The following is an 11,937-nucleotide window of genomic DNA, read 5'->3' on the forward strand; positions in this document are numbered from 1 at the left end:
CACAATTTCATACTAAATTTAAAAACTATAATTAGTATTTATTCATATATTATATTTTAAAATCAAAGAACTACTATTCAGGATATAATTAAAGAAATAAGAGTTGATGTTGCTTTTAAATTTCTCTAAATGAAACACTATCTACAGATTTGCATCGAAGCGTTTCTTATGATAGTGATTTTAATCACTGTCAGATATCATCTATACTTGTCCCATCTATGCCTCGTCCACACTGTGCCTTGACCCCACTGTGCTACCGTTTTTTTTTATTTGTTTCTTTTAGTAACATGTTTTTCTTAATTTATCAATCACGAAATATTTTCTTATTTGATTCCTTACATCTTATAAGAGTATCAACTTCATTTATTTTGAATGAGAACATACTTACCTACTTAACTAGTTTTTTTTATTATATATTGATCTAATTATTAATTAGATCAATATATAATATAAAAAATAAGTAACTGAGCTTTTAATCTAAGGCATAGATTGAGTACGGCTGAATATATCGAATGATAATAATAACAATACTTGCGCCTCACTTTTTTTTTGTCTTTGAGTATGACTTTGTAAAAAACTGTGTTTAAGTTCGTTTTAAAGTACATTGTTCATATTATTATTGTAAATTCATATAGTTGTGGTTTTCTTTTTATTGGTTGGAATAGTTTTATAATACACCTGCTAGTATTATATCACTTTTATAATTTATAGTTAATTTTATTCATAGGGCGCATGCATTTTTGTATAACTAAATGTAAGTAATATGGATGATTATATTTCTTAATTATTGAATTCAGTAATAATAAAAATCAGTTGTTCTTATTTAATTATTTAGTTGTATTTATNAAATCAGTTGTTCTTATTTAATTATTTAGTTGTATTTATTAAGCAACACAAGCTTATTTCTTGTTAGCAAAAACAATTTTCTTTTGGGGCAATTTTAAATAGATTGGAAACTGTTTGTTGGTTATTAGTTGCCCTTATTTTAAACCGTACGGTGAAATTATTTTCACATTTTTATTCTTGTTGGATTTTTTATACAGTGTAAGCGAGAAACATTTGATGATCTCGACCTAATAGTGGTGTAGTTTAGGTTGCATAGCGTATTTTTAAGGGGAAAATTTTAACTAGTCTTATTCATTTATAATATTTATTAATTCATCCAATTTAATTAATTAAATAATCATATTAAAAAGAACAATAATAACATAATTATTCTATAAGCTTTAGTTTAAAATCTTTGATTATTGTCTTTTGAAGCATTAAGTTCATTATTTCCCCTCTGATGCCTGTAGTAGTTATTAAGTGGACTTTTTTTATTTGTGAAATAAGTACATTATACATTAATTTTTTGTAAAGTGTGCAGTGAAAAAATAAAAGTAAATAAATAAAAAACAGAAATTATAAAAATAAAAATTACTTTGTTAGCGTAGGTTTAAATTTTTAGTCATAATTTTAGTCTTAGATAGTTAACCACACTTAACGTTTATTTATTTTACATGCAAAAAACCATTAAGCAAGATCAATCTATACCTACTCTTCATTTACAATCTATATTTTTGATCCTTTAAAATTGATTTTGAGGAAAATTTATAATTATTATTTAACTTGCAAGTTTGAAATTGTTATCATTAAATAGAAAATTTTAATAAAGATTTAAAAAATGATTTTGTTTAGATTGATATTGTCAGGAACTTATATAATTACTAATATGTAATTATTAGTAAAATTATGAATAAAATCCAAAATTTTTTATTATCCTGAAAACATACAAAAAATTTTAATTCAAAACGTCCAATTTTATTTAAATAAAAATTACTCATGGACTAATTCACTACATTTTTTAAAAAGAATTTCAATTCTAAATTGTATTAAATAATTAGGTATTTAAAATTCCTGAAGAATTATCATGTTTTAAAAATATTTAACTAAACTAAGTAAATAACTGAGTTATTGTATGACATTAATATTTTCTCATAATATTTTCAAACAAATTAAACTACAGTATACTTTAAAGTCTTATATTAACATTATATATATAACTAATATAAATATTTTATTAGTCTTTGATTGTATACTGTAATTTGATCTTGGATATGACGTACATAGGATTTTAAAATAAAATCCATAAGTGCTAAATATACTTCTATGATTTTTCCAGGATTTTTCAATTATGGTATCACTATAAATACTAATATTAATTTAATATTTGATAATACAATAACATGATGACATTCGAGACATGAATATTATTATTTATTACAAAGGGTTTTGGTTTGTGAAGTGGTTCTTAACAGTAGATAATTTATAAAATAACTATTTTCTAATTTTTGGTATCTCACTAATTAATTTTTGATTTTTAAATAGTGTATATTATCTTTTGATTTTGCAAAAACAAATTATAATTGAGTAATATTTAATATATCTTGATGAACTGTAAATATTTTAAATAATTAAAAATAAATATAATATAGGCAAAAAAATGTCATTAAGGCTATTTTAATTCTGACTATTGTTAACATGATAATAATTCACCTAAGAATATTAACATATATTATACTATTATGCTAATATTTTTAACCTGTTTAGTTTAGGTAGTCACGGGACAAATTTAGCGGCTAATGTTGTAAAATATTCTAAATAGAATTTATTAAATGAGATTTTTATATAATTTTTGACCATTTTATTAATAGTGAATTTTTATTTTAAACATTCATAAAATAAGAAATTGTATTTTAATTTACCACAAACATTGAATAGGAAAACTGTGTGTTTTGTGTAATAAGACTATAATTTTATCATATAGTCTGTGGCCGCTATTAAAATGTACTGCTTACAATGTGATGTGGTCGTGCAGCTTTTGCAGTCGTCTAGCCGTGTTTGCTCATTAGATATCAGACTATGCAAATAATGTTATAACAATACAGTAATGATGAACTTCTGGACATCTTCTTGAGACACTAGACACTTACTGAATTAATTAATCCTAATGATATCGTGGTTATTCAATTTTGTTCTGTCAGAAAATAACGGAAAATAAATCTAAAATATGAATAATTTATCTATTTAATTCGCTGCATATATCTAATGAATTACTGGTATGAAATCTTAATTAACTGGTACAGAAGTACATGATTTTTTACCAAAAATATTCTTCACAAGAGAGATTTAAAATAAGATTTGAAACCTCTATAACGTAAGGTATTATTTAAGAGTATACAAAATATTAATCGTTTGTACTATATCAGTGCGTAAACTCTACATGTATCACAAAAATAATAATAAAGATAATTTTTGTAATATTCTAGAGGAGAATATTATAAAATCAATACCTCTTTTTATTTTTCTGACCATATAAAATAATATAGTAATACTAAAACATATTTAATTCTAACTTTTGGCAATTGTACAGTTGCAATGAGTCATTGTCTTTTTCAGCGTCTTCGAAGCACCACATTGGTACTAAAAAAGGGAAAATTATAATAACTTTTCTTACATTGATTGGAATATTGGCAGAAGACTGAATGTGTCTACAAAAGTATGACATATTAAAAACGCCCAATCTCCATTTGCACCGTTCATGGCACATTATATAAGGCCTGAAGACCCTGTTTCTCAACTATTCACTTATCTCTTTTGCTCACATTAGTTTTTTAGATTATTCACTAAAATACTCTAATGTATTTTTTATGTGTGTCTCTATAATTTTGATTAACTTTACTAACATAAATTTAAATAACTTACAATTGTTAAAATAATTATCACTTTTCTTATTAATAAATACGCTTTCATGAATCCCATATAATTTCCCAACTTCTATAAACATATTTCCTATGATTTTAAACAAATACTTTTAACAACTACAAGTCACCACCCTAGATTTAACCATAATCAGTGAATATCAGGTAAGAATAGTTTTAATAGACTAACTACACTAATCAAGTAATAATTAGAAATTAATGTACTTGTATTTATAATGTCTTTACGGATAATGCTATTATCATTCTTTTTTATTAATACCACCCTCATCAACTCTATTTTTAGGAATTACATTTTGTTTTCATAATTAATGAATCTTTTTTTTTCCTTTATTAATATATATACACAATCTGTTCCCTATAGGTACAATAAGGGTAACTATAGGTAGATCGTCGTACGCGATGTTCCACAGAAGAGGCTCGAGAACTGACCCTTGCGAGACGCCACCCGTAACAGGTCTGATTCTTGGGCCCGCGGCGCTCTCGTAGGAGATGACCCGATCGCTAAAGTACGACCGGATCATCCGCCCGAGGTAAGGAGGCACCCGAAACGCGTCCAGTACTCCAAGGATGTGTGACCATCGCATGGAATTAAACGCGTTTCGGATGTCCAGGCTCACCGCCACTCCGAAGCCTTGCTCAGTTTTGGCCCTGAGGGCTAAGTCCCTGAAGAGGGAAGCCGCATCGTCCGTCGACCTCCCCCTCCTGAAACCGAACTGGCCCTCAGCCAGCCCGACGACGTCGGCCAGGTGGGCCTCGATCCGGGTGACGAGCAGGCGCTCGAGGATCTTCCCCAAGTTGTCCAACATACAGAGCGGTCGGTACGACGAGGGGAGACCCTCGGGCTTGTCACCCTTCTTCAGAAACACCAGCCTGGCCTTCTTCCACTTCGTGTGAAATTCACTCTCCGAGAGGCAGCGGTTCGCGACGGTGCGTATTCAATCCGGGACGAGGTCGTTTACCAACCCCCACACCCGGTTTGTAATCGCGTCGGGGCCGGGAGCTGTGTTCCGGCCCCGCACGCGCGCCATAGCGTCAGTGGTGTGACCACCTGAGTGGTGAATTCCTCCACAGACACGTCGTCCCCGAACGCCGAGGGAGGCAGAGGCTGATGTGTCGGAAAGAGCGTGTCTACCGCCCTGTCTAGCACTTCCGCCTCCAACTGACCGGAAACCGGTTGACCGCGGAGCTTCCGCATGACGACCCGATAGGGTTTCCCCCACGGGTCGTGGTCCACCGACTTCACGAGTTCGGCCCAGCACTTCGCTTTTGCCCGCCTGATTCAACGGTTGGAGCGCTATGGCCCTCCTGACCCTGACGCATTCCTCACGCCTGACCGCCACCTCGGCGTTCCACCAGTGGACTGGCGGTCCGCGAGTCGACGGCAGTCGTTTGGCCGGAAGGGCGAAGTGGCAGGCTGCGACCACCCTCTGGTCCAACTCTTCCGCCGCTTCGTTCGCGGAGACGTGTCGGTCCGATACCGCGGGCGCCGACCATTGAGCGAGCAGTAAGCCCGTCTCGAATGCGTCGACGTCCGTGGCCGGTCCGACTCGCCAGCCCACTCGCCCACCGCGAGACGGCTCGCGGTGAACGATTCGGGGGGACGGCCGCCGTCGTTGCGTCCCCGACAGCCTTAGATGATGGGCCGTAAGTGTCCCACCAGTAATTCGTCTGGTACGCACAGTGCTGGAGGTACACCGTGCTCTCCGACGTAGGTGCAGGTGATCTCTCCCCAGGCGAGCTAGTGAAGTGAAGATCAGCCTAGGCCCTTATGGTTTCGATATGGGCCGTGGCCATCTTCACCACTCGCCTGTGAGGGCAATAAACCTCCAGCAAGTCGGAGAGCTGCCCCGCCTGCTTCCTGGCGAGGTCTAACCCTGCCGGCAATACCTCATTGGGTCGACCAATCACCTTTTTTGGTGTCCCGTCAGCGTTGAACAGGTCAACTGCAGTCAGGGGCACCATCTTAGGCTTTTTGGCCAAGACCGGCAGTGGAGTCGCCGGCATGGGCACGCCGCGCTGGGCGGGGTGTCCTCCAATGTGATGGTGGAGTTACTAATCGTTGGGGAGATCTCCCTGTGTTTGGGACGCAAAGAATCATCCTCCCCCAGTTCCACTGCCACCACCACACTATCCATTTCAATAGTCGGACCCGAAGGTTCCACCCTTGCCAAACTACCCCTAGATGCGTTTCGTAATCTCTCCAATATAGAGGGTTTTGCTGACGCATCTGGGGAGGTGGCCGTCGTCCAGTCCGTTCTATTTTTCAAACAAACCATTGCCAATACCCTCCCGGCTATTTCACAGATGGGAGTGGCTGGTCACCACTTCTTCCTGCAGACGCAGTACCAACCACGTGGTTGGCTGCAGGATCCTGCCACAACACTTCTACATTTGGTGCGTATTCAATTCATGACGACACTTGGTGGGTACGCCCCCCACCAACCGCCGTCACTGCGGCATCCAAATCCTCTGATGCAGTAACCTTTACACCGTTCAAATCCATATTCATGCATAGATAATTTTGAGGAGGTTGCCCTTGTTGTGTAAAAAAAAAAAAAGTATTTACTTGCATTTTATTTTATTTTACTTTGAATTATTAATATAATTGTTATTTGCATTTTTCATAATCAGACATGACAAGGAGTAAATATAAGTTATATGTAATGTACAATACGTCTGACCTGAATACAAGTACAGTTGGTTAGTAGGTATATCCAAGTGAGGTGGAGTTAGTAGGCTATGATGACAATTGGTGATAGACGGGTCGTTGAATAAAACAAGTTAATTTATTTATAACTTAACTTTATTTATATTATTTATAATATAAATAAAACGATAGTAATAGTATTGGAAACTATGTCTATAACTTAATCACAACTGCCCTTTGTTAAATCGACGTCAGTAGTTCTTAGCTTCAGACTAGTAAAATTTTAACATCAGCATCTCCCTCTGTGCTAATTAATATGTATTACGAATTAAGTAAATGGAAATAAATTGTGTATAATATAAGTGGTAAGAATATAGTAATAAATGTGCTTACAGTTTTTAATTCGATTATAAAATTGGTCGCAAACAATTTCTCATATTAATATCTATTTTCAATATTGACGAAGAGTTATTGATATTGAAAGTATCAAAGAAAAATATCATTACTATCTTTACCTATCATTTGGTATATTTTTTTTTATAAATCTCACATTCGATTTACCCACAGGGAAGGTTTCAAAATGACAACTTTTTCACAAAAAATTAACTTTTGAAAGTGTTCCTGAAATATTGACACTATTATGTATAAATCTTAAATTAAAGCTTATATAATATACTTTAAAATTAAAAACTTTATTTTGTCTTCACGGTGAAAACAGACATCAAAGTTAATACAAAAAAAACCAGCACAGTGGGAACATGGCATTGTTTGGTCCAGTATAGATTTAATCTGACATTTATCAAAGAAGTTCGATTTTTTTTACATTTTTATCGTAATAGATCACTTAAATAAAAATCATAGTAATCATTTCTAATTAACTTTTGGTGTTTAAAAAGATTCTACAATGGAAATATTCAGAATTTAATTAATTTTAATGATTAAATATCTAAAAATAAATAGCACAGTGGGGTCGAGGCAAAGTGTAGACAAAGCATAGATGGGACAAGTATAGATGATATTTGACAATAATTAAAATCACTATCATGAGAAACGCTTCGATGCAAATCTGTAGATAGTGTTGAATTCTAAGAAATTGGTGGATAATTACAAAAGCAAAATGAACTCCTATTTTCTTATTTATAACATGAATTTATTACCATAACTTTTAGCTCAACTTACAAATTTGAAATTGACATCATTAAATAAAAAAAAAAGAAATTATTAAGATTATTATGCAGTCAGCAAATATTATAATTACTATTTACAGTAAATTTATCAGGAAAGCTCTATTTTTTTTTACATTTTTATTGTAATAGATCACTTAAATAAAAATCATAGTAATCATTTTTAATTAACTTTTGGTGTTTAAAGATTCTACAATTGAAGTATGCTGAACTCAATTAATTTTAATGATTTACTTTAACTAAAAAATTAAATCAAAAAAAATTGTTAATAAAATCTACTCAATTGAGCGTATTATAAAATTTGATTATAACTGTAAAAATCCATTTTTAAAATCAGGTGAAACTAATAATCATTTTTTAGATTTGTATCATATATAGCAACATGTTACCAAAACATTTAAAATATAATAGACTGTTAGTAACATACACAAATAGAGTTAAAAAATTAATAAATTACAAAGTAAAATTATTTAATTTTACAGTTGATTATTTTTATCATATCAAATCTAATTCGACAATAAATACATTAAAAATATTAAAAATTAATGATTTTAATTGTTTGTATGGATAAAGCTGGTTAAGCTACTTTTTATTGTTTAATGGATTTTTTTTCAATTTTTGAGGGTAATATCTTTAACTAAACAGGAATTGTAATCATTTGACGTACCGTTGAAAAAAGAAGGTCAAGTGAGGGTTGATAAAATAAATTGCAGCCACAAAAAAAACCACATAGTAAACTAATATTAACATTAATTAGAAATTTCTCTTCACGAGGGGAAACTACAGTAATGGGATCCTTGATATTTGTTATTAAATCTAAATGAGAAAAAAAATTTTATTAAAAGTTTTCTAACTCAAAAAAAATTGCATTGTGTCAAGGAGAACATCCTTCGATTTAAACTGACATAACTTTTTGAAAAATGAACAAATTAAAATTATTTTTTCAATATTAACACTTCAGATATTTTTCTTTCTTTTATTATATATTTTTTGAAAATCTGACTCTAAAACTGCCCGCAAGGGGAATTCAAAAAAACAATTTTTGCACACTAGTTAAGCTTTTTCAATTTTTGAAAATGTTCCGGAAATATTGACACTTTTATTCAAACTTTAATTAAAGCTTATATTATTATTTAGAATAAAGATCATAAGACATAAGAAGTTAAACTTATTTAAATTTTTTTTCATTTTTGAAGTAATTTAATTTTTATCTCATTTAGATTCATTAACTTCAATAAATATCAAGTATCCCATCATTGTAGTTTCCCCTCATGAAAAGAATTTTCTTATTCATGTTTATATTATTTTACTATGTGTTTTTTTTTGTGGCTGCAATTTATTGTTTCAACCCTCAATTAACCTATTTTTTTCAACGATATGTCAAATGATTACAATTCGTATTTAGTTAAAGTAATTACCCTCAAAAATTGAAAAAAAATTCCTTAATCAAATAAAAAGTACCTTAAACAGCTTTATCCATACAAAAAATTAAAATGATTAATTTTTAATATTTTTAAAATATTTATTGTCGAATTATATTTGATATAATAAAAATAATCAACTGTAAAAGTAAATAATTTTACTTTGTAATTTATTAATTTTTTAACTATGTTTGTGTGTGATACTAACAGTCTATAATATTCCAAATTTTTTGGTATTATGTTGCTATATAAATCATAAATCAAAAAAAAAAAAATGATTTTTAGTTTCACCTAAATTTAACAATAAATTTTTATATTATAATCAAATTTTATAATAAACTCAATTGAGTAGATTTTTCTAACAATACTTTAATTGATTTTTTAGTTAAACTAAATCATTAAAATGATCAAATTCTGAATATTTCAAATTTACAATATTTTTAAATGCCAAAAAAAGAAGCAATATTTCAAAAAATGTAACTAACTACTGTAGGTTTGCTACAAATAGCATGCTACTCCTAACCACTGATGTAATTTTGATAAACATAAAAATAATTAATAAATTATTTTTGAATGTTAAATGTTTATTATGAACTAGCCATTTGGTAATAATTATGAAGTTCACGTTTCATTGTTTTAAACATGTTTAGCAGTTTTTCTAATTTTAGATATCTCATTATTTATGAGATGTATAATTTTTAATATTGTTTTAATTTTATAAAAGACATTTTTTTTCATTTTTTATAGAATACTTTATATTTTTTTAATTAATCATGGAAGCAAATTATTACTTTATAATTTTCAAGTTATAATTATGGTTAAAAATGATGAATTATGAAAAAACTCTTCATAAGAACATTGACCCCTCTAAAATTCAAATGAATGATATCGAACATTGTATGAAATTTAAATTCATTATGTATAAATTAATACGAATGACAAATTATATAAAATGAACGAGTTAGTTTTACAAAAATTGTTTCAGTAACTTAAAAATGTCTTGAACATTGTGTATTTAATGGAAAATTGTAAACAAAATGTTTAAAAAATAAAAATTACTACAATGCTATATTTATTTATAATTAATTTGTAAATACACATGGTTGGATCAAATAAACACACAACAACGGTAAAATAATTATTATATTTTAAATAGATATTTTATTAATGTGCTTTTAATTTATATGTTTTAATCCTTAAATAATTAAACAATAAAAACAAACTATTAAAGTTATTAGTTTATTTAGCTAATGCCAAAATTATGTTACAGAATAGAAATAAATTTTTCATTAATTATGATTCTGTTTTCATCTTTCTTAAAAATAATTTTTTTTTTTCATTTTATTTTAAATAACTACTTTAAAAAAAAATTTTGTCTATACACAATTTTGCGAGAACTTTTTTCTTAATTGACAATAGTAAACTTAAAAATATACTTTGACGTACATTTATACAAATTTTAATTATACATGTTTTTCTTAACCCGGTAACAATTTTAAGGAACATTATGTTATCATTAATTATATGAAATTATACCAGAATTTATTTAAAACAAGTCGTAAGAAATGGATTGATATGAAGCTAAAAGGTATAATTTACTATAGTATATTTCTTTCGGTGCGTATTTTAAAGAATTTAACTAAGATACATTAATAGAAATATACTTAGGGGATGAGTTCAAGCTAAACTTATTTAAAGAATAAGAAATAACACAATTTAGATGAAAGAATCAAAAATATTTCTTTATGGAAAATCTCCTTTTTTTTATTACATTATTTAGAATTGATTATCTAAAAAAACATCCATATTTTATAAACTAGTTTTTTAATCATGAAAATAAAAACCCAGCACAGTGATTAAAAACACTATCATAAAAAATGCTTCCATGTAAATCTATAGATAGTGTTTATTATAATGAAATTGGAGAATTATTCCAAGAGCAACATGACCTCATATTAGCTTTGATGCAAAACTGAGGAAGTATTATTATTTATTATTTTAGCTTCGATGCGAAGCTGAGAAGGTATTATTTTACTATGATGTGTTTTTTTTTTGTCTGTTACCACTCTTTCTCAGCTCTCACTGAACGGATTTCTTTCAACGATACGTCAAAAGATCACAAATCGTATCTAGTCGAAGACATTACCCTTCAAAATTGAAAAAATTTCCCTCGTTCCCCGTAAATGGGGGAAACCTCCAAAAAAATTACAAATTTAAAAATCGCTAATTTTCGAAATTTTTTCAATTTTTTTTACTAAAAACTGCCGTAACTTTTTCAAAAATGAACATATGAATATAATTTTTTTTTTTTATAGATGCTTGATGTCTTTACCTATTATTCGGTATATTTTTTTTTGTAAATTTAACTTTTTGTCTGCNATTTGGTATATTTTTTTTGTAAATTTAACTTTTTGTCTGCCCACAGAGGGGGATTTAAAATGACAACTTTTTCACAAAAAATTAACTTTTTCAACATAACTTTTGAAAATGTTTCGGAAGGTCTGACACTTTCATATATATCTTAAATTAAAGCTAATGTAATGTACTTTAATTTGAAAAAAAAAAATTTGACCTCTGGACTTGTCTTCATGGTGAAAACGGCTACCGAATGCTATTTTTGTGTGAAAATTTTCGATTTTATAATTTACATTTTTTACTTTAAAGTGCTATAACTTTTTAAAAAATGTATGGATCAATACAATTTTTTCATGAGAAGTAGTATTTATATACATCTTTCATTGGATATACTTTTTTTTTAAATCAGACTATTTCCCTATATATGGGGGGGCTTCAAATATAAAAAATGCATATAGAAAGTAGAACTTTTTCAACTTAACTTTTGAAAGTGTTCCGGAAGGTCTGACACTTTTATATATATCTTAAATTGAAGCTTATGTAATATACTTTAAAGTGAAAAAAAAAAA

General features: G+C 29.7%; 1 protein-coding gene across 1 annotated transcript in view; it reads left to right on the plus strand.

Moving 5' to 3' along the window:
• Positions 1–9,977: 9,977 nt before the first annotated feature.
• LOC126893797 (elongation of very long chain fatty acids protein 4-like) overlaps positions 9,978–11,937 on the plus strand; it is a 17,127-nt gene continuing 15,167 nt past the window's right edge. Inside the window, exon 1 of the mRNA XM_050664307.1 lies at positions 9,978–10,142. The gene's annotated coding sequence lies outside the window, so the exon portion shown is untranslated. The remainder of the gene's footprint in view (positions 10,143–11,937) is intronic.

Source organism: Daktulosphaira vitifoliae, unplaced genomic scaffold (genome assembly GCF_025091365.1).
Source record: "Daktulosphaira vitifoliae isolate Bord-2020 unplaced genomic scaffold, ASM2509136v1 Scaffold_1, whole genome shotgun sequence".
Classification (NCBI taxonomy): domain Eukaryota; kingdom Metazoa; phylum Arthropoda; class Insecta; order Hemiptera; family Phylloxeridae; genus Daktulosphaira; species Daktulosphaira vitifoliae.